Raw genomic sequence first — 25,984 nt, 5'->3', positions numbered from 1 at the left:
AGTTATTGTCTGCACCTCTTCCCTCTAGGCTTTTGAATATTAGATAAAACATTGTCTTCCCCCATAGTGCCTATTTAGGCAATGCCAAACTGAAAGAACTTCGGACATAGCAAATTAAACCAAGAAAATAAAAATATATTGCTGCTCAGTGCTAGGAGTCTAAACAAAAACACCCCTCCCTAGAAGCTCTCTTCACCATAGATAATGCTGATATCTGTGTGATCACTGAGACATGGTTTAAAGCCTCAGAGACCACACTGACAGTAATGTCTTTCCCCCATTTAGACCAGCTACTACACAGACAGGGACTAAAGGTGAAGGTGTCTCGATTTACATCAAAATAAATATACCTCAAGGCTAGTCAAAAAGGACAATGCACTTGGGTTACTCCATGCTCAAATCACCATAGGCAAAATCCAATAAAACTTTCTTGCAAGCTATAGGACCCCTTCTATGATCCAGGAATCATATACCATGTATTTAAACATATTATAAACAGTCACCATCCAACCCAATATCATATTCATGGGCAACTTTAATTACTGCACTATTAAATAGGAATCTGATATGACACCATATGTACAAGCACAGATATTCCTGGATTTTGTAAACACAAACTCCATGGACCAGATTGTCAATACAGCAACCAGGGGTGCAACCATACTGAACTTGATCCTCACTAATACGGGACAGCGCTGCACAGCCCCAATGTGATCTCTACCCTGGTAAAATCAGACCATAAAATGGTCTCCTGTGAGGTAAAAATAAAACTTGGACCACCAGCTAACCATGGAATATTCAGGAACTACTCCAAGGCCAACTTCCTGCTATTAAGTGATAACTTGGCAAAATTTTAAGTCCCCATAAACCCTGAGAACAATGCTGCTTATGTATATCTGTTCCCAGAAAGTCTATTCAAGCATGTTAATAGCTGCATAGAGGCAGCTCTACCCACTAGGAAGAAGTAAATAACTAGCTTAAAAAACAAGCCACCCTGGTGGAATTACAAATCAATAGACTGTATGACAGAAAAAAGAAAATCATAGGAAAAATTAGGAGGTGCAGCACTCAGTAGGATAAAAACACTCTCATCAAACTAAACAAACAACTCAGAGGGTAAATAAAGTCTGCTAAAGACAAATCTGAGGTAAGCTTGAGCTCCCAGGCCAAGGGCAACCTTATATAAATATATATAAGTGTGCGTATATATATATATATATATATATATATATATATATATATATATATATATATATATATATATATGTATATGGGTCTACTTTCATTAATTGAAAGTACACATACCCAAACCACTAAAATGTGAACTGACTTCAGCAAAACTTTACTACTGTGAATCCACGGATCACAGATATTTTTCTAAGGGAAACCAAACATTTGGTCACCAGGGAAAAACAAAACAAATGGATACAAATTAAACCCATTAAAGTGGTATTCTTTAGCTATGTCTGCAACCCCAAAGGCAATAAACAATTGTGTGCAGTGCTGATTGTAAATGGAGACACCTATACTAAGCCAGAAGATATAGCAAACCTAGTGGATGACAAATTCAGTTCCAGCTTTACCCATCTCTCCCTTAAAAACCTTCCCTCAGGAAATACCATCAACATTATCTCCCTTGCTATAATTAGGGAACAGATCCTTAATGCTCTCTCGAAGGCCAAGAACATTTCATCAATGGGCCCAGACAATATCTCAGGATGACCTCTAAACAGAATGAAACATGACCTATCAGGCCCTCTGGAACTGCTATTTAACTGTAGCCTCCAAACAGGCTTTGTGCCTCATGCCACAATACAGAGACAAGATGATCAGCTTTAATAATTGGCTTAAACTCTGGTGTCATTGAAAGGGGATACAATGTCTGTCTGCCTGGGATGACATGCTGGACAAGCCACGCTGCTTCACAAGGGATGGCTTGCACCTGTCACCCCTGGGCTTCCGGATATTGGCAAAGGCTCTTGCCACCCCCATAGTGCCTTTTTTAGGCAAGGCTCAAATTCTAAACCTACCACCCTAGAACACAAAAAAGGAAATAAACTAAGGGTAATGCTGCTCAATGCCAGAAGTCTCAACCTCAAGATGCATGCACTCGAGGCCCTTCTCAGTATGGAGAACATTGATGTCTGTGCTGTGACTGAAACCTGGTTCAAGGCTCCTGAGAGCACCCCGGCACTATCAGGTTTTACCTCATATCATGCGTTCGGCCCCAAAATCCGGACAACACCAAGAAGGAGGTGTCCATATTCATCAAGGACACCCACACCTCAAGGTTGGTGGCAACGCACGATGCATCGGAGACCATCCAGGTGCAATTAACCATAGGCAAGACTGCTCTGCAATTTGTAGCATGTTATAGGCCACCCTCTCAAACTCAGGAACCTCACATAGCTTTCCTGAAAACACTGGAGGGATAAATGTATCTCCAAACACCATCATACTAGGTGACTTCAACTACCCGAATATAGACTGGGATCACTACTCAAGCCCCAACACTCTAGCCCAAAGGTTCCTAGAGTTCATAAACTCAAATGCCATGGAACAACTAGTCACCATCCCCACAAGAGGAGAAAACATACTAGATCTCATCATCACGAACATGGGGTCATAATGTTCAACACCGGAAGTATACCCCTCACTGGTGAGATCAGATCATAAACTAATCTCACTGGAAGTCCACATCCCGCCCCCACCTGAGATAAAAAAGACCACAGTGAAGAACTTCTCAAAAGCCGACTTCACACTTCTAAAGACTAGTGTGGTCTCTTTTAAGGCCCCGAGCTCGGAAACCATTACTCAAGCCGCTGAATCACTTACAAATGCCTTCTGCCAGCACCTACAGGACTGCATGGATCAGGCAATCCCAAACAAAGCAAAGACTCTTTGTACCAAAGGCAAGCGTCTAGTCTGGTGGACCCCAGCCATAAACAAGCTCTACAGCAAAAGGAGGAAGCTACTACAAGATAGAGCAAAATCTTTAAAAGGGAAGACACCTTTGATCATTATAAGTAAAAAACTAAGATCGCTCATAAAATCATCCAAGGCAAATTTTGAGAGAAAAGTCGCTAAGGACTCAAAAGACAATCATAAGGCCTTCTTTAGCTATGTTAGAAACCTGGGAGGAAACTCCCAGATATGCTCAGAATTAGTTCAAAATGATGTAAAAATTACTGAACCTACAGACATTGCCAACATACTGGCCGACAGGTTCAGTGCAAACCCCCAAAAGGAGATATCTCTACCAGAGGATTGTAGCGCCCCAAACATCTCTAACCCTCAGGTGAGCACTGCTCTCCAAGGCAAAAAACACAGCATGCATGGGACCAGATGGTGTCCCCGGTTGTGTGCTCCACGATCTCAATGAGGAATTAAACCCGCAGTTAGGGCAGCTGTTTAATCTTAGCCTCACCTCAGGATACGTCCAAGGAGTGGCGTACGGCAACTGTGGTCCCATGCCTCCACCGACCCTGAAATTACCGTCCCATCAGCTTGACAAGCCTGATCTGCAAAGCTATGGAGAGGATCATAATGGAACTCATAAATAAAGACATAGGGGACTTGCAGACTTTGGATCCAACCCAGTTTAGCTTTGTCAAAGGCAGATCATGCCTTGGTTGACTTTTTCGAAACAGTCACCAAGGCCATTGATGAGGGAAAGGCAGTCCACACAGCCTACCTCGACCTGGCAAAGGCTTTCAACACAATACCCCACTCAGGTATCATTGAAAAACTCATCAGCTTAAATGTAAACCCATACGTCACAAGATGGGTTGCAAACTGGCTAAGTGACAGAACCCACAGGGTCAGAGTTGCTGGCGCCATGTCAGACTCAAAGCCTGTCACAAGTGGTGTCCCACAGGGCTCAGTCCTGGGCCCACTCTTGTTCGGCATCTACTTTTCAGAAGTACAAGCAAACACAGGAGGGTTATGGCTGACAAAGTTTGCAGATGACTGCAAACTGGGCGCCATAGTTGAGAACACATCTGACACAGATATCCTTCAGAAGGGTCTTATAGAAACGTATAACTGGTGCCAGAGCCATGGCCTAAAGTTAAACACCAAAAAATGCATAGTCATACCCTTCAGGAAAAACAAGGTTACCCCTAGCTACCATATAGGTGGCAATCCACTAAGCACAGAAGAGGTTATCAGGGATCTGGGGACCCAGGTTGACATTAACCTTTCGTTTGACACTCACGTTGCCAAAGTAGTGAGGAAGACCTTCTACATTGCCCACCTGATCATGAAGGGATTCACATCTAGATCAAGAGAGGTCATCGTCCCCCTGTACTCATCACTCATCAGACCAATGATTGAGTACAATGCCCATTCGGAATGTATCTGACCCGACACCTGCAGCAACTGGAAAGGCCCCAAAAGTTCCTCACCAAAAGGATAAAGGGTCTCAAAATATGTCTTATGCTGCCCGACTGAAGGAACTCCAGCTCTATTCAGTCGCTTACCGTCTGCTCAGAGGTGACCTGTGCCTGACATACAAGGCCATGTCCAACCCGGAATTGATGAACATGCTTCACCTCAAAAAATCTAGATCCCTCAGAACTACAAGGGCGGGAGACTTAAACCTTGACACGGTTATTAATAGGACGTGCTGGAGGGACAGATTCATCACCCAGAGACTCCCTATGCTGTGGAACAAAATCCCGGTACATGTGAGGCAGAGCACCTCGCTGGCTTTGTTCAAGAGAAATCTTGACCAATGAATGGGAGATCACAGATATACCCCAGGGATTATGACAGAGGCACAGCAAAATAATGGGCATAGTATCCTTCAAACTAAAGGGGTGGCAAAAGCCACAAAACTCTGGGCTAGGCTTAAAAATGCCCTTGGGCAGATAGCCTAGTATGAACCTATGAACCTATGAAGGGAGAACAGCAATAGTCATCCCTCTGCACAAAGGTGGGCCACCTACAGACCCTGGAAACTACAGACCCATAAGTCTTACAAATATTATATGCAAAGCCATGAAAAGAATTATCATGGAAATGATCAATAATGATATAGTACACTTCCAGACTCTGGGCCCAACCCAGTTTGGTTTCATCAAGAGCAGGTCATGCCTATGCATCCTGTTGGACTTCTTTGAGGAGGTCACAAAAACAATGGTTGAGGGCAAAATGGGTCATACTGCTACCTTGATCTGGCCAAGGCACCTGACAAAGTATCCCACATAGGTATTGTTGACAAACTCAAGAGGTTAGGCACAAACCTGTATGTCACCAGGTGGATAGCCACCTGGCTCACAGAAAGGACCCAGGAAGTTGGAATCGGGGAGTCCACCACTAGAAAGTGGCCAGTCATAAGTGGAGTCCCTCAGGGATCGGTCTTCGGTCTTCAGACTGCACCTTTTTGGTATTTATTTTTCTGAAGTCAAGGCCATTGTCAGTGGTCTCTGGCAGACTAAATGTGCAGATGATTGCAAATTAGGAGCTGTCATTGAATCACACACTGAAATAATGTTCTCCAGGAAGGGCTGACAGAGACAAAGAAGTGGTGTCAGAGCCATGGCCTAAAACTAAAGGCCAAGCAATGCATAACAGTACCCTTTGGGAAGTCATTCACCACTGGTAACTATCATATTGACAACACACCCCTTAGAGTTGACCCAGTAGTCAGGGACTTAGAGACACTCACAGATAGTAATCTATCATTTGACCATCATGTGTTTACAGTAGTGAGGAAATCATTCTACACTGCACAACTTACAAACAAAGGTATGGCATCTAAGTCTAAGGAAGTCATTGTTCCACTGTATCTGGCATTCATCAGACTTATCACTGAGTACAATGCCCCCTTTGGTATGTACCTAACCGGACATATACAACAAATGGAATGTCCACATAGGTTCCTCATTAAAAGAATACAGGGCATAAGTAAAATATTCTGTGCAGACCACCTCAAAGCCCTCTCCCTGTATTCTGTCTCCTACAAGCTGTTGAGGGGAGATCTATGCCTAGCATACAGGGCATTGTCAGACCCCACTCTGATGGAACTCCTGCATATCTGTAAAACAAGCAGCACCAGAATGACTCATTCAGAACTCTTAAACCTTGCCTGTGATATAAATAACACCTGCTTGAGAAACAGGTATGCATCCTAGAGACTGCCTCCTCTGTGGAACAGGCTCCCTATCCATGTGAAACAGAGTTCCTCTCTAACCCAGTTCAAGTGTAACTTGGACAACTGGATGAGAAACAGGAAATTCCTCCCTGACTTGGCACTTGTGTCTCTAATGGACAAATGCAACCTGTAAATGGGTCATCTCCCAGGCCCCTTCTTGTAAATGTTTCATTTATCAAGCCTTTGCTTACACTTATCAAGGGTACCAAAATTTGTCAGAGATTTGGGATGCATGGCTAGACTTAAAAAGGCCCTTGTGGTCATTAGCCTAGTAAACACCTATGAACCCATGAACCTATATATATATACTCTGCGTATGTGTGTGTGTGTGTGTGTGTGTGTGTGTGTGTGTGTGTGTGTGTGCACATTTGTGTGTGTGTGTGTGTGTGTGTGTGTGTGTCTACTTTCTTTAATCGAAAGTACACTTACTCAGATTTGGAAAACATGAGATGACCACCAAAACCTTACTATTGCGAATCCACAGATCACAATATTTTTTCTTAGGGAAACAAACCACTTGGCCTCCAGGGTGAACTTTGCCATTTTTCCCACTCTAGTGTAATCAAGGAGTTGGTATATTTAGTTGAGAGTGGTGGCGAAGCCCCCACTTTAATGGGTTTAATTTGTATCCATTTGTTTTGTTTTTCCCTGGTGACCAAATGTTTGGTTTCCCTTAGAAAAATATCTGTGATCCGTGGATTCACAGTAGTAAAGTTTTGCTGAAGTCAGTTCACATTTTAGTGGTTTGGGTATGTGTACTTTCAATTAATGAAAGTAGACCCATATACATATATATATATATATATATATATATATATATATATATATATATATATATATATATATATTTATATATATATATATATATATATATATATAGAGAGAGAGAGAGAGATAGATAGATATATACAGACAGACACATAGGCAGTTATCTGTATTATCTGCACGTGCACACAGGTACATATATTGTGTGTATGAGTGTTGATATAGATAAACAAAGATATACTGGCATATTTTATATATATATATATATATATATATATATATATATATATATATATATATATATATATATGTATTTCACTTTTGTCAAGTGCATGTTATTTGAATACAAGCAATCAAAAAAACATGTGTTTCTGCAGTAGAATGCATTACAAGAGTGCTAACAATGGAAAGATCAGAGAGTACCTTGCTAGGTAGTTTCACCTTTTTTCCTGGTATTGTACAATCTAAGACTGGCATGTTGGACTGACTCCTTCATTTAAAATTTGCTGGAATCGTGAAAAGATTCAGATTTGTGACTTTTCCAATGTATCATTTTTTGATGCATTCCCTTGTAATTAGGAGGAAATCACTTTTTGCATTTACCTTTTTAACCATCAAAATTTCATCTGTAGAGTGTTAGGAGTGGTCAGTAGTGCAGTTATTTTGGGGTGAAGAGTGTAGTCCCTATGATGGCAAGGTATTAAGGAGTGTAATCTGCAAAGGTGAATCAGTTGTCAGTGCATGTAACCATGATGTAGGCCTCACAGAAACGGACAACTGGTGCCGGAGTCACGGCCTTAAACTAAATGCCAAAAAATGTATAGTCATCCCCTTTGGGAAAAAGAAAGTACCCACAAATTATCACATAGACAGGAACCCACTGAGTACGGAAAAAGTAATCAGGGACCTAGGGACCCAAGTCAACAGCGACCTCTCATTTGACACCCATGTTGCCAAAGTGGTTAGAAAAACATTCCACCTTGCACACCTCATCATGAAGGGATTCACATCCAGATCCAGGGATGTCATTGTACCCCTATACTCCTCCCTCATCAGACCCATGATTGAGTACAATGCCCCATTTGGTATGTACCTCACCCGGCATTTGGAACTGCTGGAGAGACCACAAAAGTACCTCACCAAGAGGATCAAGGGTCTCCAACTTATGTCTTATTCTGCCAGACTAAAGAAACTTCAGCTCTATTCAGTAGCATACCGCCTGCTCAGAGGTGATCTCTGCCTGACGTACAAGGCCATGTCCAATCAGGATCTGATGGACATGCTCCACCTCAAAAAATCCAAATCCATCAGAACCATGAGAGCTAAAGACTTAAACCTCGGCACAAGTATGAATAGGACATGCTGGAGGGATAGATTCATAACCCAGAGGCTTCCCATGCTTTGGAACAAGATCCCAGTTCGTATTAGCAGAGCCCCTCACTGACTCTCTTCAAGAGAAATCTTGATGAGTGGATGGGAGATCGTAAGTTTACCCCAGGGGTCACATCTGTGTCACTGCTAGACAGGGGCACAGTAAACTAGTTCTATTATATAAGGGGACCTTCATTGTGTCATTACTAGACAGAGGCACAGTATTCTAATTTTATTCTGTACCTTTTTGTACCATTTCATGGGGTGGCAAAAGCCACATCACTATGGCTAGGCTTACAAATGCCCCAGGGCAGATAGCCTAGTACTATACTATGAAACTATGAAACTATGGGTATTAATTTCTTTATCATCTTACCTTTCAACCACTTAGGAATCTACCTACTATGGATCATATAACCATGATGTAGGCATTCTGTTGCAAAATAATTCACTTAACTCAATTGTTGGAATGAAGCTGGCATGTACATCTTTAGGGATTAGTACTACATTAAGGATTAGCTAATGAAGGCAATCACTAAAAGCTGTTACCCAGTTACCAGTTTATTAATGCTTTACTATATTGATAAAGGGGTTAATGAATACTTGATCCATCACTCAGTGAGATAATGTTTCTTGAAGGCTGTTAGGCCAGAACACTTTTCATCAACTTATGACTGTATAAGCATTTCCAAATATATACATGAACAATTGCCAACTGTAGTTACATTTCTAAATGTGGCATATTATTAAAGTATCTAGTGATGCCGCTTTATTGTAGTCTTCAGTCAATCACAGAGATACTTCCAATTACAAATTCCGTAACAGGAAAATGTATCAGACGGAATCAAAAACATACATAATTTGATGATAACGCATTCCATTTTCCACAACCCTTGATAATACAGCACAGATAAAAACTGTTGATACAGATAGAAATATAGATATATACGGTACTTATAGAGATGTATATATATATATATATATATATATATATATGGGTCTACTTCGGGAGACCGAACCGATCATACACATCGCGGGAAGAGGAGACTAAACGACCGACAGGTAGGTTTACCGACTGGGAGATCGGCCGACAGCGGAAAGACCGACAAGGAAATGTCGATCGTGACATGATAAGTGTGCGACAGTGACGGAGTTAGAGCCGGTCAGGTAAGTGTCTTGAAATTGTGGGATGTTGGGTTAGGCTGTGGGACAGGTGAGTGTGTGTTTGTGTCAGAGGTAGGGTTGGGTTAGGTAAGTGTGTGATAGTGAGGGACTGTAGTGTTGGGACGGGTTAAGTGAGTTAGGGTTAGGGTGCAGGTAGGTGAAGTGTGCGATGGTGTCGGTGCTTGGGTTAGGGTAAGTGAGTTAGGGTTAGGGTGCAGGTAGGTGAAGTGTGATGGTGTGGTGCTTGGGTTAGGGGTGGGTAAGTGAGTTAGGGTTAGGTGCAGGTAGGTGAAGTGCGATGGTGTCGGTGCTTGGGTTAGGTGGGTAAGTGAGTTAGGTTAGGGTGCAGGTAGGTGAAGTGTGCGATAGTGTCGGACGTTAGGGTTAGGGTTTAGGTTTAGGTTAGTGGATGTGTTGTTGTGTGCTTGTGTATTTGGCGTATTTTGTGTGGTGTTTTGTTGTTCGGTATGTTCCGGCGGTGTCGGTGTGGTGTGTTGTCGGTTGTTTGGGGTCGGGATGTGTGTGTCGTGATTCGTGTATGAAAGTAGACCCATATATATATATATATATATATATATATATATATATATATGTGTGTGTGTGTGTGTACCTAACCAGGAAAAGCTGAAAGAAGAAGAAGATATAGATATAGATATGTATATACATACACACACACACACACACACATATATATATATATATATATATATATATATATATATAGACATATATATATATATATATATATATATATATATATATATATATGTATATACATATACACACAGGTATCTATGTATGTTTTGAATATACAGATCCCTATGTGGGTCTCTGTGGTCATGCTAAATGCTAATGAGATAAACCTCATATGAGTAATATATTAACTAGACATGTGATCTCCCCAAAAACTGCCTACAGTAAACCATTACTACAACCGAGCAATTCAGACAAAGGACAAATTCCCAAGTCCACAATGAGTCATAATCTCACATAGAAAAGAATGTAGTACAGCTGATTAAAATTCAGCTTCTCACATGTATCAGCTTTTTTCTGTTTGACAAGTTGACGTGTCTATAAATAGTTTGTCCTATATATACATTCGGGAACACTAAATAATCTCGAAAGTTTGAAATACCGAATTTCAAACTTTCGAGACCATATAGGTGAACCCCAAACTACTGAAAGACCAGAAGCGCGAATTTCAAAATCCCGACTCTCGGGAGTTTGAAATTCACACTTCTGGTTTTGCGGTATGGTGGAACGGCAGGTACGTATTTCTGTTTAACTGTGTTGGTTAGAGGTTTAGTGTGTAAGTGTGTGTTGTGAGTGTGATGTGTGTGAGCGAGGGGGATGTAGACGTGTGGTGGTGTATTCATGTGTTTGTCTGGGTAGTGCAACCTTGGAGTTAGAATATTTAAGTAAGCTCAGCCCCCCTCATGAGGGGTGTGGGGGGACTTGTCCCCCTGCTTGTCTGTAGGTTAGGTTTGTGTGTTTGTGGTTTGGGGGAAGGTGTGTGTATGTGTCTGTGTGTTGTGTATTTTGTGTGTAGTGTTCGGTAGTTTGAATTTTCTCGGTTTTGGTTTTTTGGTATTTTAGTGTTTCGGGTGTTTGGTCTGGTGATTTTGGGCATCGGTAGAGTGAGTGTTCAGTATTTGGTAGTGATCCCATGCTTTCATATATAGGTACCTGTAACCTTGTATGAGACTCACACATACACTTTGAGAGTTCATTCTCACACCTAAACCTGTTACCTCTAACCTTATAATGCTCACAAATGTGCACACACACACACACACACACACACACACACACACACACTCTCTCTCACAATGTAACACACATAATCCATCATCTTTCTTCTAACATTTTCACTACTAAACCACCCACACATTTGATTGAATGATCATTAAACAATTAGGCACATACTCTGACACCTTCATGAACTAAGCATTCAGCAAAAGGCTGATAACCCATCCTCACACACATGCAGTATATAAATAAATAAATATACACATATATATATATATATATATATATATGTATATGTATATATATATATATATATATATATATATATATATATATATATAATATATGTGTGGGTATGTATATACACACATACATGTATACATATACCTGTATATGTCTACTGATACCATAGTTTCCTTTTAAGCAAATTCCATGTAATTAGCATTCAACATAACAAAACATATATACTGTATACAGTCTGTGGTGTATTAAGGTATGCCTGCATGTATGATGTGTGTTTATATAGCTAGATAGACAGATTTACACATCTGTGTATACATACAGACACAGGTATGTATATATAGCTTTATGCACGTACACATATACAAAAGGTATGAGAAGGAATGTGATACTCTGAGTAGGTTACAGTGAACAAGACAGAGCTGCAATGAAATAGAAAGGAAAACAAATGTGAGAAAAAGAATAGTGGAAACAGAAGAGAGGGTACAGGAAAGTGTGAAAACTAATAAACACAGCTCCCAAAAAAGAAAGGCAAAGGAGAAGAAAATTACTCCAATAATTTTCAAGAATCAGGACAAAAGAGCCATTCAAACAAACTACTAAAATAACTCAGCCACACTCAGATATCTCACTGAGTCACTAAAGTGCAGAAATGCAGAGTGCAAACATTTCACTATCACTAATTTTGCCCATCGAAGAACAATTAGCAATCGCTGGCTTTATTGTTGAGAAGACTAACTCTTCTTGACCTGCCTAACAAAGAATGGGTGAGACCAAATTTCTAGTGCCAGAATCCATGATGCTCTATAAATAATTAAGAAATGGAGCTGGCTCATGTATATCTGTATGTGTTCATCCCAGAAGGACATGAAGAGAGGCATACTGGAGGTCACTACACATGATATATGCAGTTAAGACTTTGTGGACTCTTATCTTCACCCCAAATGGTGGCTAATTATAAACAGAAGATTATTGGCCTTAAAAGTTTTCTAGCTTGTATCTGTTGTCATTCTCATGGGATCCAATATGTGTCAGCTTAGGACAAAGTGACTGGCAATCCAGCTTACTAGACTAAAGATGGCCTGCATAGGTTTCATAGGTTCATAGGTTGGTACTAGGCTATATCAGCCCTAGGGGCTACACAAGCCTAGCCATAACAATTCCCTGGCTATTTCTTCCCACACTATTTACTTCCCTGGACCCCTGTCTAGCAGGGCGACTGACATGATCCCAGGGTGAATTTCCTTTCTCCCATCCAATCGTCAAGGTTCCTTTTGAAGAGGGCCAAAGAATCACTCTGCTTGACATGTATGGGCAGTCTATACCAGAGTCTGGGGAGTCTGGGCATCTTTCAGTCTGCATAGTCTATATACTAAACAAAGCATTTGCTGGCACTATAGTGACTTTTTAGTAACATCCACCTAATCAACATCCAACGTAACAAAAGATGTGCAGCAAATTCCAAAGTAAATGGCATCAAGGCTGCTCCTCTCAGTGGTAAATCAGTGGTAAATGTTTTAACAATAAAGTGTTGGATATTGAGGTTTTCCTTCAATTTGAACACAGACATATCTGTGATGTAACAGAGACTCGGATTCAATATGAAGACAGCACCTCCTCTGTGTTAGGCTTCAGCACCCATTAAAAGTTCAGACCTGCTGAAAACTGTGTCGATATTTCTCAAAGACATAATTATCTTTAGACAGCCTTGTCACAACCAAGATGATATTTTTAAAGATTGTCCACTTTCAGTTATTAAGCATCTAGTCAGCTTTTAGGTTCATTTAATTTGTTTGAGAATGTTATTTTTTCAAAATTCCCTATTGCAGTGTTTATGATTTTTATGTCTTTGCAATAATCTTTTTATTGTAAAAGAAATTAAATATGTGGCTGAAATCATACATTATGGTGCTTTGTGTTACTGAATCTGTTATTAGCTTATTTTAAGTAACTATTATGTCATCATCATGATGTTGCATTGAAGGCAGTGGTGTCATTATTCAAATGATCTATAAAATGGGAAGAGAATAGACCAAGAATCTCAGCCTTGTAGTTCTCCTGAGGGTAGACAAAGCAAAGCGATTAGTAGCCTGATTAAGGTAATTGTAAAATCATGATAGATAATCTTCCACAATGGCTGCAGAAGAGAGTTTATTAAAACCTTCCTTAAGTCCACTATAAGAAAAGAAGTTGATATCCCATTGACAAAGCTGTTAGGATGGGGTGAGTCAATCAAAGAATGCATTAACTACACAAAAAAGTTATAAAACTATGCTGAGACTAATTAAAACATCAATGGTTATTTACACATTCAGTTATTTCAGTATATATTAGCCTCACTAGTATCTTTGCTAAATGCTGTATGTTATTTATGTATTTATTCATTATTCTATTTATGTATTATTTATGGGTAAATGGATTTGCCCCACTACCCTATTCAGCCATGATGCATTCTAAAGTCATCAAATAAAGTATTAACAATCATTAAAACTAGAAAATGGTATGAAGAAATTATAAAAGCAGAAAGACATGTAATTTTGTATAACATTTACAAATGTTTGACAAATTATGGATGAATAGCCACTTATACCATGCATGGTAATGAGGAAGGAGCTAATGTACACAGGTCTAGGATGAACAACATGATGGAGTTATTACATGAAGTTTGAAATAATGACAGTTTATAAACAATAGGTAAGAGTATTAACAAGAAAATGTATAACCATGCTGGGCAAATTGGTATGCAGTTCACATGGATGTAGTTAACTGTTTGCTGACATGCAGAAAACATTTTATATGGAACTGGATGAGACAAATTTAAATAGGAACGCAGGAGATGATATTCTGTTGCTGCCCTGTTTGAGTTTCTTGCTTGAGAGAACCTCTAATTAGGGAAAATAGGTATTGTTACAATGTGGTCTTCTATTTAGACTGCACCATTTAATCACAACTGCTAAGTTGGTAAGGACATTTTGTTGTGTTTCTACTTTCACTAATAGCACTTTTGTTCTTCGTATTAGTTAATAAGTTACCTTTATAGTTACATTTGTTTATCTTTAAAAGAAATGCATTTGTCTGTTTTTGTTACAGTTCTGCACCTCTGACTTAACAGACTGAACGTTTTCTTGACTGTTGGTGGGTTCAGATGAAGTGCTATTCCACAGACAGTAGTCCCTGATAAAGTTCAGGTTGGTTCTTCATTTACTGAGAATGGTCGCCAGTTATGAGAAGTGGTCAATGCCTTGGTATTGCATTCCTCAGCTGTTCTATTATTGGCAAACTAAATGCAGTTGTATTACAAAAACACTTTATCACTCAAAAATGTAACATGCACAAAGGGAACATTTCTCACTCTTGCTGCATGTATTGCCTTTTTTCTGGTATCAAAGGGCTTTTTCAAATGATTCATAAGAGTGACTTTGTACTTCACTGTACAGATATTCTGAAGACATTGTATTGTGGTTTGTTAGTGCAATGTGTATTAGCTGAGGAGTGTTTAGATACTTTTGCCTGTTTTATGATGTACCAACAAGAGTTGCTTTTCCCCTCATGCTTGCTTGAGTAATACATTGAGATGCTTATATATATATAAAAAAAAAAAAAAAACCTTTAGGAGTGATAGCTGTAAGAGTAACTATTGTTGTTAGTCCATAATAGGCTTAAGATGATGATGTTCTTCTGACACTTACATTTTAGCTTATTTTTATGCCAGCATTTTGGAAATAACTAGTACCTTTGATGGCCTTTTCTGTTTATACACAATGCTGGAAATCAGGACATGCATCTAATGCATTTCAGACATAGTCCATAGCTTAAGATGGAATCTTCCATTATTATACCCTTTCAGTTATTTATTAGGAATTTCAGTGAAATAGCTTTTACACTAATTCTTGGGCAGGCATCATTCTTGGCTAGAGAGAAAGGGGCAGGCAAGCTGAAAACTCACTTGAGCAATATAAGGTGATCCATTTTTCTAACATATAAGACTAGGCTGTTCTTTTGAAAAAATAGATGTTATCACCACTACTGTATTCTTGCTAAATCTAAATCTTCATGACTCTTGTATATACCAGAGTACTGGAAGGCTTGACAATGAAATTCCTTTTGGCTGGAAAGGTAGGGAGGAGTCTTCACAGAAGCTATTCATTCTCCATCCCCTAGACAGGTCTAGTTTTTCCAGATTATGAGCTATAGCCTCTGTCATCTTTAGCAGGCAGAAGAGGCAGAGGGCAGTGCTGGTGATTTCTTTGCAGAACTAAGCACATATTGTAATAAGAGGGAGTATAGATGCAAATTATTAATTTTGAAATGTTGGGAGACTCTATAATAACAGAACAAGCTCTCAGTGTTTTGCCTGAGGATATGAGAATTTGGTTGATAGACTCGATGTGCAATGCTACTGAGCAACTGAATAGGAAGGGTGACCAGTTTCAAGCCAGTAGGCAGAACAGTACAATGCTAGTTTACCTATCACAACACACAGGCACAACTGACTCATCACATAACAGTATAATAATCAAATCAGTATCCTTAGGCAAATAGGATAATTTTATACCACTCCTCTTGGCCTGTTTGAAGAACCATTCTTGCATAAAGAGATAAAGACTACCCCACACTATTCAAAAACAAATGGCTTGGTGAAGAGATTTAAAAGTACTCATAGCATCATGTTGTCAGAATTTGCATGCCATTTCAAGAAAGGATGAGACAAGTAGCTCTTTTATTTCATATTTTTTTACACAGTTTGACCCCTGTAGTTAGCACATTTTTTTACATTTTAAATTAATTTTGTGATTATTATACAAAGGAGGCCCTTGGTTTAATTCATGATGTGTTAAAGGGTGAAAGGGATTTCCACAAAATGTGTGTTGTGTAGTATGTCCAACATTTCAGGATCATGTTTATGGATCTCCTGGGGTTGTCATAGGTGCACTGAGTGTAACCACAAAATGATTTAAAGGTCTGGTATGACGTAACAGCTAGAGTTTGTGAATGTATGACTGGGAAATATAAACAATTTAACTCTTGGTGATGTTCACATTTAGGAAGCAAAAACATGAACTCTAACATTTCAACATGACAACTCCCTACCATAACAGCTACTGGTAATTCATTATCTGAAGTGGACTACAGAATGACTCAGAGGGGGATCTTGCCATAGATCTTTTCATCGAGGTTTGGTCTAACATTTCAGTGGTCAGTAAATGTGATCAGTAGATGAAAAATATTTGAAGCCAAACCAAAGTGTATCCACTGACTGGACACAGTGACCCAGTGGCCAATAAAAAAGGTTCCATTCAGGTTTTTTGAGCAAGTCAAAGAAATCCAACAATGCTTGAGCCACATCAGTAATGTCTGCAACAAACAGAATGGAAGCACTAAGTTCTTTGTAGAGTATAGATCAGATAGTCAAACAGAGTCTTCATCTTGCTTCATGACTATAAAAGAGGAAATCTTAAACCTGTTGATGGGACAAACACATCCACATCATCATTCCCTTTTACCCCGTTTCTACTTGAATTTGGGTCATCATGCCATCTGTTACCACATCTCTTGATGCAGAGTCACTTTCTTGCATTCTCAAAAAAGATGTGTTTGACTACTGCAGGTCTTCTCTCATGCTGTCCCACAGTTTCATGGCTTGACATCCTAACCACCACCTGCCTTTTTCCTGTCTCGCCCAAATCTTAGTTATCAAATTGTTTCTGCTTTCTAACACATGTAACTGAACCACTGTAGTATGTTCATCATGCAAATGGGGTTAATTTGACATCTGATCTGATGTCCTTGTTTCTTCATCTTTCTCATAGTTTGCATGCTGCTACCCATCTCAGTCACTTCAGCTCCATCATCTGCATATTTCTGTGTCATGCAGAAACATTGGTTGAGCCACGGTTTTTCACTTGTTAAATTTTAGCTCCTTTAGCATTATTATCTCACCCATTATCACTAGCATTTTGTGACAGTAGACTGCAACATCTCTGATTCCTCTTTATTCAGACTGCCCTTCACCTGAATCACATCCCTAAAATACATGAAACTGTTAACCTTTTCCATTATTTCCCTTCAATTTCAGTTTTAGCTTTTTTTCTCATTTCCCCATTTTCTGCCATGATCACTGTCTTGGCTTGTCCGCACTCAGTTTCATATCATGCACCTCCACATTTGTATTTCTGTCTCCTATCATTTGCTGAAGTCCCTGTTCAGAGTCTGTTTGTAATGTCACATTTTCTGAATATAACAGCTTTGGTGATATGATACCCGAACCTATATTTTAATGTAGTTAGTCAACAGTATGAACAGGAGTAGGCTCAGAGCTAATCCATGATATACATCTACTCCCTCTGGGAACCCCTCCATGAGTCCAACAGCTGTTCATACTTATGTCATTGGGTCCTTACAGAACTTGAACAAGTGCAGGACTACCTGAGTCAGTTTAGTTGAAACAGTGTCATGTGTTTTCTCCAGTTCTAGGAAAGCTCAGTTAGACAAGCTAACTACTTTATCACTAGATGTGACACCGCAGATCAAGTGTACTAGAGCATGATCTGAACCTGAACTAATCATCTCCTATCTTACTTTATATTATTGAGTGCATTCTTTAATCAGTCATGTTCCTCAGCAGTTTTTGCAATGTGACGGGAGTTTGATACCTGCACACTGACCACAGAAATGCATACCATCATTATTCTCGTACAGTGACACTAAGGCACATTTTTCCAGTCATCTGGGATACATCTTTCTCTTCGTACTGTTGTGAGTAGAAGCTTTATGAAGTACTCCTTCTATCTGTCTTTAATAGCCTCTGGACTGCTGAAGAAAGTATTGCTGGGATCACTTATAAAGGGCTTCTGTTGACAATTATCTTTTCTTTCTGTCTTTGCCTTTGATAGGGAATAGGGTGCAGAAGTAAACATAAACTTGCTACAAAAAATGCAAAAAAAAATGAAAGGGCTAATTTGAAGATTGTGCCTTTGAATAATACTAGCATAACTGATAAAAAATTAAGATTAATGTTATTATATGTTGTAACAAAACTGTGATGTAATCTGTTTGGAAGATATGATATTACATAATAAAAATAAAAAAAAGGTTTAAGTAGTTTTGGGAAGATATTTTAAAGACATCTTTTGAAGAATAATTTTCAGGAATTACTTTATGAGAAGAAAGAATGAAAAAGTGTGGATTTATGGCAGTACAACCTAGAAGGTTTATTGTCTATGGTATAAGATACAGAAAAAAGATAAGGATGGTAGCTGTAATAAATGCATCTACACAATCTAAAAAAAGAAAACTTTTATTTGACAAGGCTAAAAAGTTATAGATTATATGCATATTATTATTATTATTATTATTATTATTATTATTATTATTATTATGATAGGACATTTTAATTATAATTTGAGAGAAGCATTAGGGAAAGTAAGCAATGCTCACCAGAGCTGTTAAAGAATGATGAGAATGGGAACATTGCACATTGGCAAAGAGGTGATATACATATGAGAGGTAAAATCAGAATGGGCATAGATTATATGCTGTTTATTGAAGGTTCACAAGAAATTAAAGAGGAAAGATATGATCTGTGCTATACTGGTCATTGTACTATGAAAGATGAGATTACTAACTTGGAAGGTTATATAAAAGAAGGGAAATGTAATAAGAGATGTTTGGGAGATGTTGTAAAAGAGGGATGGTATAAGAAAGAAATTGTGGACGGATCATTGTTAAATTATCTTTACAAGAAGATTGATCATTGCTGGGTATATTTGAAGAAAAATATAGAAAAGAGAATATAGAGTTGGAATATATGTTTTGGGAGGAACACAAACATACATCTTCTTCTTCTTTTTTTGGCTGCTCCCGTTAGGGGTCACCACAGCAGATCAACTGTTTCCATTTCTTCCTGTCCTCTGCATCTTGCTGTGTCACAACAACCACCTGCATGCCCTCTCTCACCACATCCATAAACCTTATCTTAGGCCTTCCTCTTTTCCTGTTACCTGGCAGCTTCATCCTTAGCATCCTTTTCCCAGTATACTCAGCATTCCTCCTCAGCACATGTCCAAACCAACGTAATCTTGCCTCTCTGGCTTTGTCTCCAAACCTTCCAACCTGGGCTAAACCACTAATATACTTATTCCTAATCCTGTCCACCCTCGTCACACCCAGTGCAAATCTTAACATCTTTAACTCTGCCACGTCCAGCTGTGACTCCTGCCTTTTTGTCAGTGCCACTGTCTCCAACCCATATAACATAGCTGGTCTCACTACCCTCTTGTAGACCTTCTCTTTCACTCTTACTGGTACTCATCTGCACAAATCACTCCTGACACTCTTCTCCACCAACTCCATCCTGCCTGTACTCTCTTCTTCACCTCTCTTCCACACTCACCATTACTCTGAACTGTTGAGCCCAAGTATTTAAACTCATCCACCTTTGCCACCTCTACTCCCTGCATCCTCAACATTCTTCTATCCTCCCTCTCATTCACACACATATAGTCCATCTTAGTCCTGCTGACCTTCATTCCTCTTCTCTCTAGAGCATATTTTCACCTCTCCAGGGTCCTCCACCTGTTCCCTACTCTCACTACAGATCACAATGTCATCTGCAAACCTCATAGTCCACTGGGACTCCTGTCTCATCTCGTCTGTCAACCTGTCCATCACCATTGCAAATAAGAAAGGGCTCAAAACTGATCCTTGATGTAATCCCACCTCCACCTTAAACACATCTGTCACTCCCATCACAGACCTCACCACTATCACACTACCCTCATACATATCCTGTAGCACTCTTACATACTTCTCTGACACTCCCAACTACCTCATACAATACCACAACTCCTCTCTAGGCACCCTGTCATATGCTTTCTCTAAGTCAACAAAGACACACTACATCCCCTTCTGACCTTCTCTGTACTTCTCGATCAACACTCTCAGAGCAAACATCGCATATGTAGTGCTCTTTCCTGGCTTAAAACCATACTGCTGATTACTAATCATCACCTCCCTTCTTAACCTAGCTTCCACTACTCTTTCCCATAACTTCATGCTGTGACTGATACTAAAACACTTGTTCTCCATTTCTCAGGCATCCTCTCACTTTCCAAGATTTCATTAAACAATCTAGTTAAAAACACCACTGCCATTTCACCTAACCAGTTCCATGCTTCCACAGGTATGTCATCTGGACCAACAGCGTTTCCATTCTTCATCCTCTTCATAGCTATCCTAACTTCCTCCTTCCTAATCCGCTGCACTTCATGATTCCCTATCTGCACATCATCCAACCTTCTCTCCCTCTCATTCTCTTCCTTCATCAGCCCCTCAAAAGTACTCTTTCCATCTGCTCAACACGCTCTCCTCACTTTTGAGTAAATTTCCCTCATTATCCTTTATCACCCTTACCTGCTGCACATCTTTACTACCTCGGTCCCTCTGTCTAGCCAACTGGTACAGGTCCTTTTCTCCCTCCTTAGTGTCCAACCTTTCATACAACTCTTCATATGCCTTATTCTTAGCCTTTATCACCTCTCTCTTTGCCATGCACCTCATCTCCTTATACTCCTGTCTACTTTCTTCATCTCTCTGACAATCCCACTTCTTCTTCACCAACCTCTTTCTCTGTATACTCTCCTGTACTTCCTCATTCCACCACTAGGTCTCTTTGTCCTCCTTCCTCTTTCCAGATGTCACACCAAGCACCTTTCTAGCCATCTCCCTTACTAGCTCTGCTGTAGTTACCCAGCTATTCGGTAACTCTTCACTGGCACCCAGTGCCTGTCTTATCTCTTCCCTGAACTCCACCTCACAATTACCCAAATACATAGGCAGACTTAATTGGTAAACATAATCAATTGATAGGACGAAATGAAAAAGAAGGAAGGATGAAATAAAAAGAAATATTGCCTGAGAATATGAAAACAATTAATATCAACAAATTCTTACCACAAATATTTACAAGAATTCTTGCCTTTTTGGGGAAAATGTAAAAAATGTTGGGAGAATAAAGCTTATAAAAGCAGAAGATGGACCATTTCTTTTTGAGTGAAGTAGAGAAATATGCCAAGGAATTATATCACAGAAATGTTTTAGAAGGAGGAGATTATGGAAAGGAAAAAAAAACAGAAAAGAGTAGTGTTGAAATATTACAAAAGAAAATACTATTTTAAATAAATTATTTACTATAGGGTATAAAAGAAATTAGTGCTCCTGGTCCAGATGAAATAGGATATGGAATTTACAATGAAATGGAAGATGGTAAGAAAATGATTGTTATTTATGTTATGAATAATTAGACTGAGAATGGCATTATATGACATTATGTGAAGGTATAATAAAATGTACATATAAGAAAGGTTATTCAAAAATGGAGGCTGTTACCTCTTAATAAATAAATTATGAATTTTTATGAGAGTTTGCAGAAAAAGGTGGACAAAATAGTGTTAAAATTAAAGAGGACAGTGTATATGCAATTGAAAACAGAAGTATTATCTATCTAACTATAATAAGAGAAGTTGTAAACAGTACTAAAGAAATGGAAAATAATGGAAAGAGCTCTCCATGATGTGGAGAAGGCTTATTATATAATTATTTATAATAAGATGTTAGCAATTTCGATAGAATATAGTTTAGGGGAAACATTTATAGAATTATAAGAAGGGTATATTATAATTGATATGTTAGGTCATATTAATGGATGATTTGATAAAAAAGATGTTTGATAACTGCAAAGTAAGGTATAATATTTTTAGGATTAATAAATCTTCTCAGGATTCAAAAATGCCTACATATGTGTAAAGTAAGTGTACACCATTCTGAGCAACAGACAACACAGGCATAACTCATACCTTATTCCTCGTAATTTTAGCTTTCCTACTGATTTTCTTGCAGCTTTAAAGGTTGACAGGGATTTCTAAAGGTTACCACAAAGTTCATACTACATGTACAATTAGTGCAATCTTTCTTTTTTTTTCCAAAATGTTTTTATTCAGTTTATAATACAATAACTTAATAATATAGTAACAAGAAAAAGACAAACTATATACAATGTGTAAAACAACTAAAAATACAATATACACAGGAGAACACTTAATATTTCTCTAAAAGATTAGACAATTTTGTCCAAGCAATTAAATGATGAGTTGTATTGTTAGTCCTTGTTTTTATAGTAGCAATCGCATTCTTACAAACGTATTTCACAAGATGAATAAACTCAACTTTAAAGACAGGAGTAGATTTGTATTTCCAATTTTTAGTAACAAATTTCCTTGCTATAGAGAGAATAGACCATAGTAAAAATGTTTGGTTTTAGGAATGACTTCAGGAACAGGAACACTGAAAAGGATAAGGGAGTTGTCATTCCATAGAGCATTACAAAGATATTTAAAGTCTAACCAAAATAGGGAAATTATTTTGCAATTAACAACCATATGTATCCAGTCAGCATCTGGGTGCCCACATCTCTAGCATTTCATTTCATCTTTCTTGTTCATGATTGTTAGTCTTCGTGGGGTGAAAAAACATCTATGTAAAAACTCCAAGTGTATACATCCCAGAACAGGGAAGATGTAGATTTCTTCACCGTCTGTAAATAGAGGTTTTTATCATTTTCTGAGAATACTTGTCTATTAACTTCACTTGAATAATTCCAAAAAGAAACATCTGTTTTGCTAAAACCATTTCTGAGAATTTTATAAATTACAGATATGTATGAAGTGTTCTTGGGTGAGCTATTAATTACTGAGATAAAATCCAAGATTTTTAAGTTACTCTTATTGTATGCCTCTAATGAGGGTACGAGCTTAGTATGTATAAAATCCTTGCAAGTTTTGATGTCCAGCCAATTACAATTTTGCAAAATATATCTGCTGATCAAATAGTCTGCAGAACTTATTTGATTAGCTGAGAGAAACTGATTCCAATATATGTCACCCTTCTTAAATTATAACATTTTCTGAGTATCAAAAGATATCAAGCATTCATTTGTGTAACCAATAGGAAACATACCTATTAATAAATTCCTAATTGATTAGAAAACATAAGCTTTTTAACCAACAACAATATTTGGTTTATAAGAGACGTGAGAACAAGTTTTGACCTTCTGCTTTGAATGTATATTTTTAAAATCCATATAAAGATGTTCACATATATTTCAGTATATGGTTCAAGCAAAGTCCTATTGCTATTAAGAAGTAAGGTTTCATGTACTGATTTCCAATATGATATATAAGAAGTATTATTACAAAGCAACACTATGTTAATAAATGTGGAGTTTAAATAAAAATCAATATTTGGAAATCCTATACCTCCTTCATTCCAGCTTATGGTGTGCTAGAGAAGAGAATTTCTTGTTTATTATTTTTTTTTGGGGGGGAGGGGCTTACAAAAAGAAGTTCAGTAATAAATTATTAATTTTCTGTTTAATTCTGACAGGCGGGAGAATTATTAGAGCTTGGCCAATGAATAAGATTTTAGGTAACAGTACCATTTGGATTACACTTAGTGTGAATATGAAGAAGAGTCTGTTCTGTCTATTAGACTAGTAATTGAGTTTATAAGTTGTTGGTAATTAGATGCAAGTGATTTTTTTTATAATTAGATTCAATAATGATACTTAGATATTTAATATGTGTGCCCTTCCAGTTTGTCTCTTATTGATCTAAGTTTCATAGTAACATTTTTATTCACTAGATGTGCTTGAGTTTTGTTGTGATTGAATTTTAGACCAGAGATGTTTGCAAAGAAGTCTAAATTATGTAATAGGTGATCTACTTGAATTTTCAATATCATTAGAAGTTATTAGTAGGTCATCAGCAAACAGTTGTATCGTGGGGATAATTTGTCTGACACTTTATGTCCTTTAACTCTGTCATTATTTCTAACATAATTTGCAAGAGGCTCAATAGCCAAGGCAAAGAGTAATGAGGAGAGGGGGCACCCCTGTTTAGCACCTCTTAATATTTCGAATTAGCTAGATAGATAAGAGCCAATCTTTACATAGGCTATGGACTTTTTTATATAATTTTTTAAATAATCGTATAAAGTTTGGAGAGAAATTGTATTTTTGCAGAGCTTTAGACAGATATGGCCAACTTAGGGAGTCAAAAGCTTTATCTATATCAAGGCTTAAACTAGAAAGCTCTTTTTTTCTTGTTTGCTAAGCCTATTAAGGACAGTAATCTAATTACATTGTATTGTAGCGTTCTGTTTTTGATAAACTTTCATGAATTAATATTGAAAGAATATTATTTAATCTGTCTGCTAAGCTAGACATGAATATCTTGTAATCAATGTTAAGCAAAGAAATTGGCCTGTAGAATGTACAAAAGCTGGGCTCATTATTTGATTTTAAGATGGGAGAGATGGTAGAATATTTTGGTGTAATCGTTCTGAGTGACGAGAAAGCACAAAAAATATGGTTGGGATATTTTTTAATGCATATCATGTACACTTAACGCAGGCTTTATTGAACCAGGCCCCTTGTATTTTTTGTCACAGTCATGTCTGCCTTGGTTGTTGACAAAAATAAATATTGTGAATAAAGATTGTATTGGTGATATGTAGGAAATATATAAGGATATATGGAAAAGGAATAAAAAGCAACAGACGTATTAATGAAAATAAGAATGAAAAAAGTGACTTAAAATACAAGCACTAAATGGTATGAGGTATTATGGGAAAAGCTTTCTTAGGTAAAGATTTGGAGTAATAAAGGACAGAAAATTCAAAAAACAACAAGAAAAAGACAAGAGAGGTTTAAACGTTGCCAGTTAACACAGTGAAGAAATACAAACATATGAAAGATAGAATGTGTATTATTTGCAGTGGTAAAAAAAAAAAATCTGGAGGATTTTGTTTTTGAATGTGGTGCAATAATAAAATAATTATATAGGGCTTGTGTGAAAAAGAGTTTAATAACATTTTTAAAGAAATTAATATGAACATGTCAGTGTATGAGTTTTATGAAACTGAGAAAGAAGGAAGCATTGAAGGCACTGATTCATCATTAGTACATACTGTTTGGATTGTATTGAATATGAGATGTCAACAGTTATTGTACAATCAAGTTTGGGGTACTTGGCATATACTGAGCAAGATTAAAAAAGTATTATAGGGTAAAGGGTGGAGGTCTAAATTATTGAAAGCAATGTTTGTTGTTTTGTTAAATAATCAAATGTTTGATAAATAACTGAATGTTTGAAAAGGTCACTGTTCTTTTTTGATACACCTGAGTTATGACCCGCTTAAGCAAATGGAACCTCAGTTTAATGTCTCATCCAAAGGATGACACACTCAAGAGTGAAGTATCTCCCTAATGCTGTACTGCAATGTCAGTAATCCAATCACATGGTGTGGGAATAGAACCCACGGTGTTCTGGTCTCCCAGCACTAAATAGAAGTGTACTATCTGTTGTACCACTGATATTGAAAATAACATATCACTTATTTTCTGTTTTCACTATGTTGTTGGTTCTTTCGGCTTTTCCTGGTTAGGGGTCGCCACAGCTGAATTCCAGTCCGCTAATGATTGGC

This window comes from Protopterus annectens, chromosome 2.part1 (assembly GCF_019279795.1).
Source record: "Protopterus annectens isolate FY-2018-M chromosome 2.part1, PAN1.0, whole genome shotgun sequence".
Taxonomy (NCBI): domain Eukaryota; kingdom Metazoa; phylum Chordata; order Ceratodontiformes; family Protopteridae; genus Protopterus; species Protopterus annectens.
The sequence above is the reverse complement of the archived record's forward strand: the minus strand, read 5'-3'. Positions refer to the sequence as shown.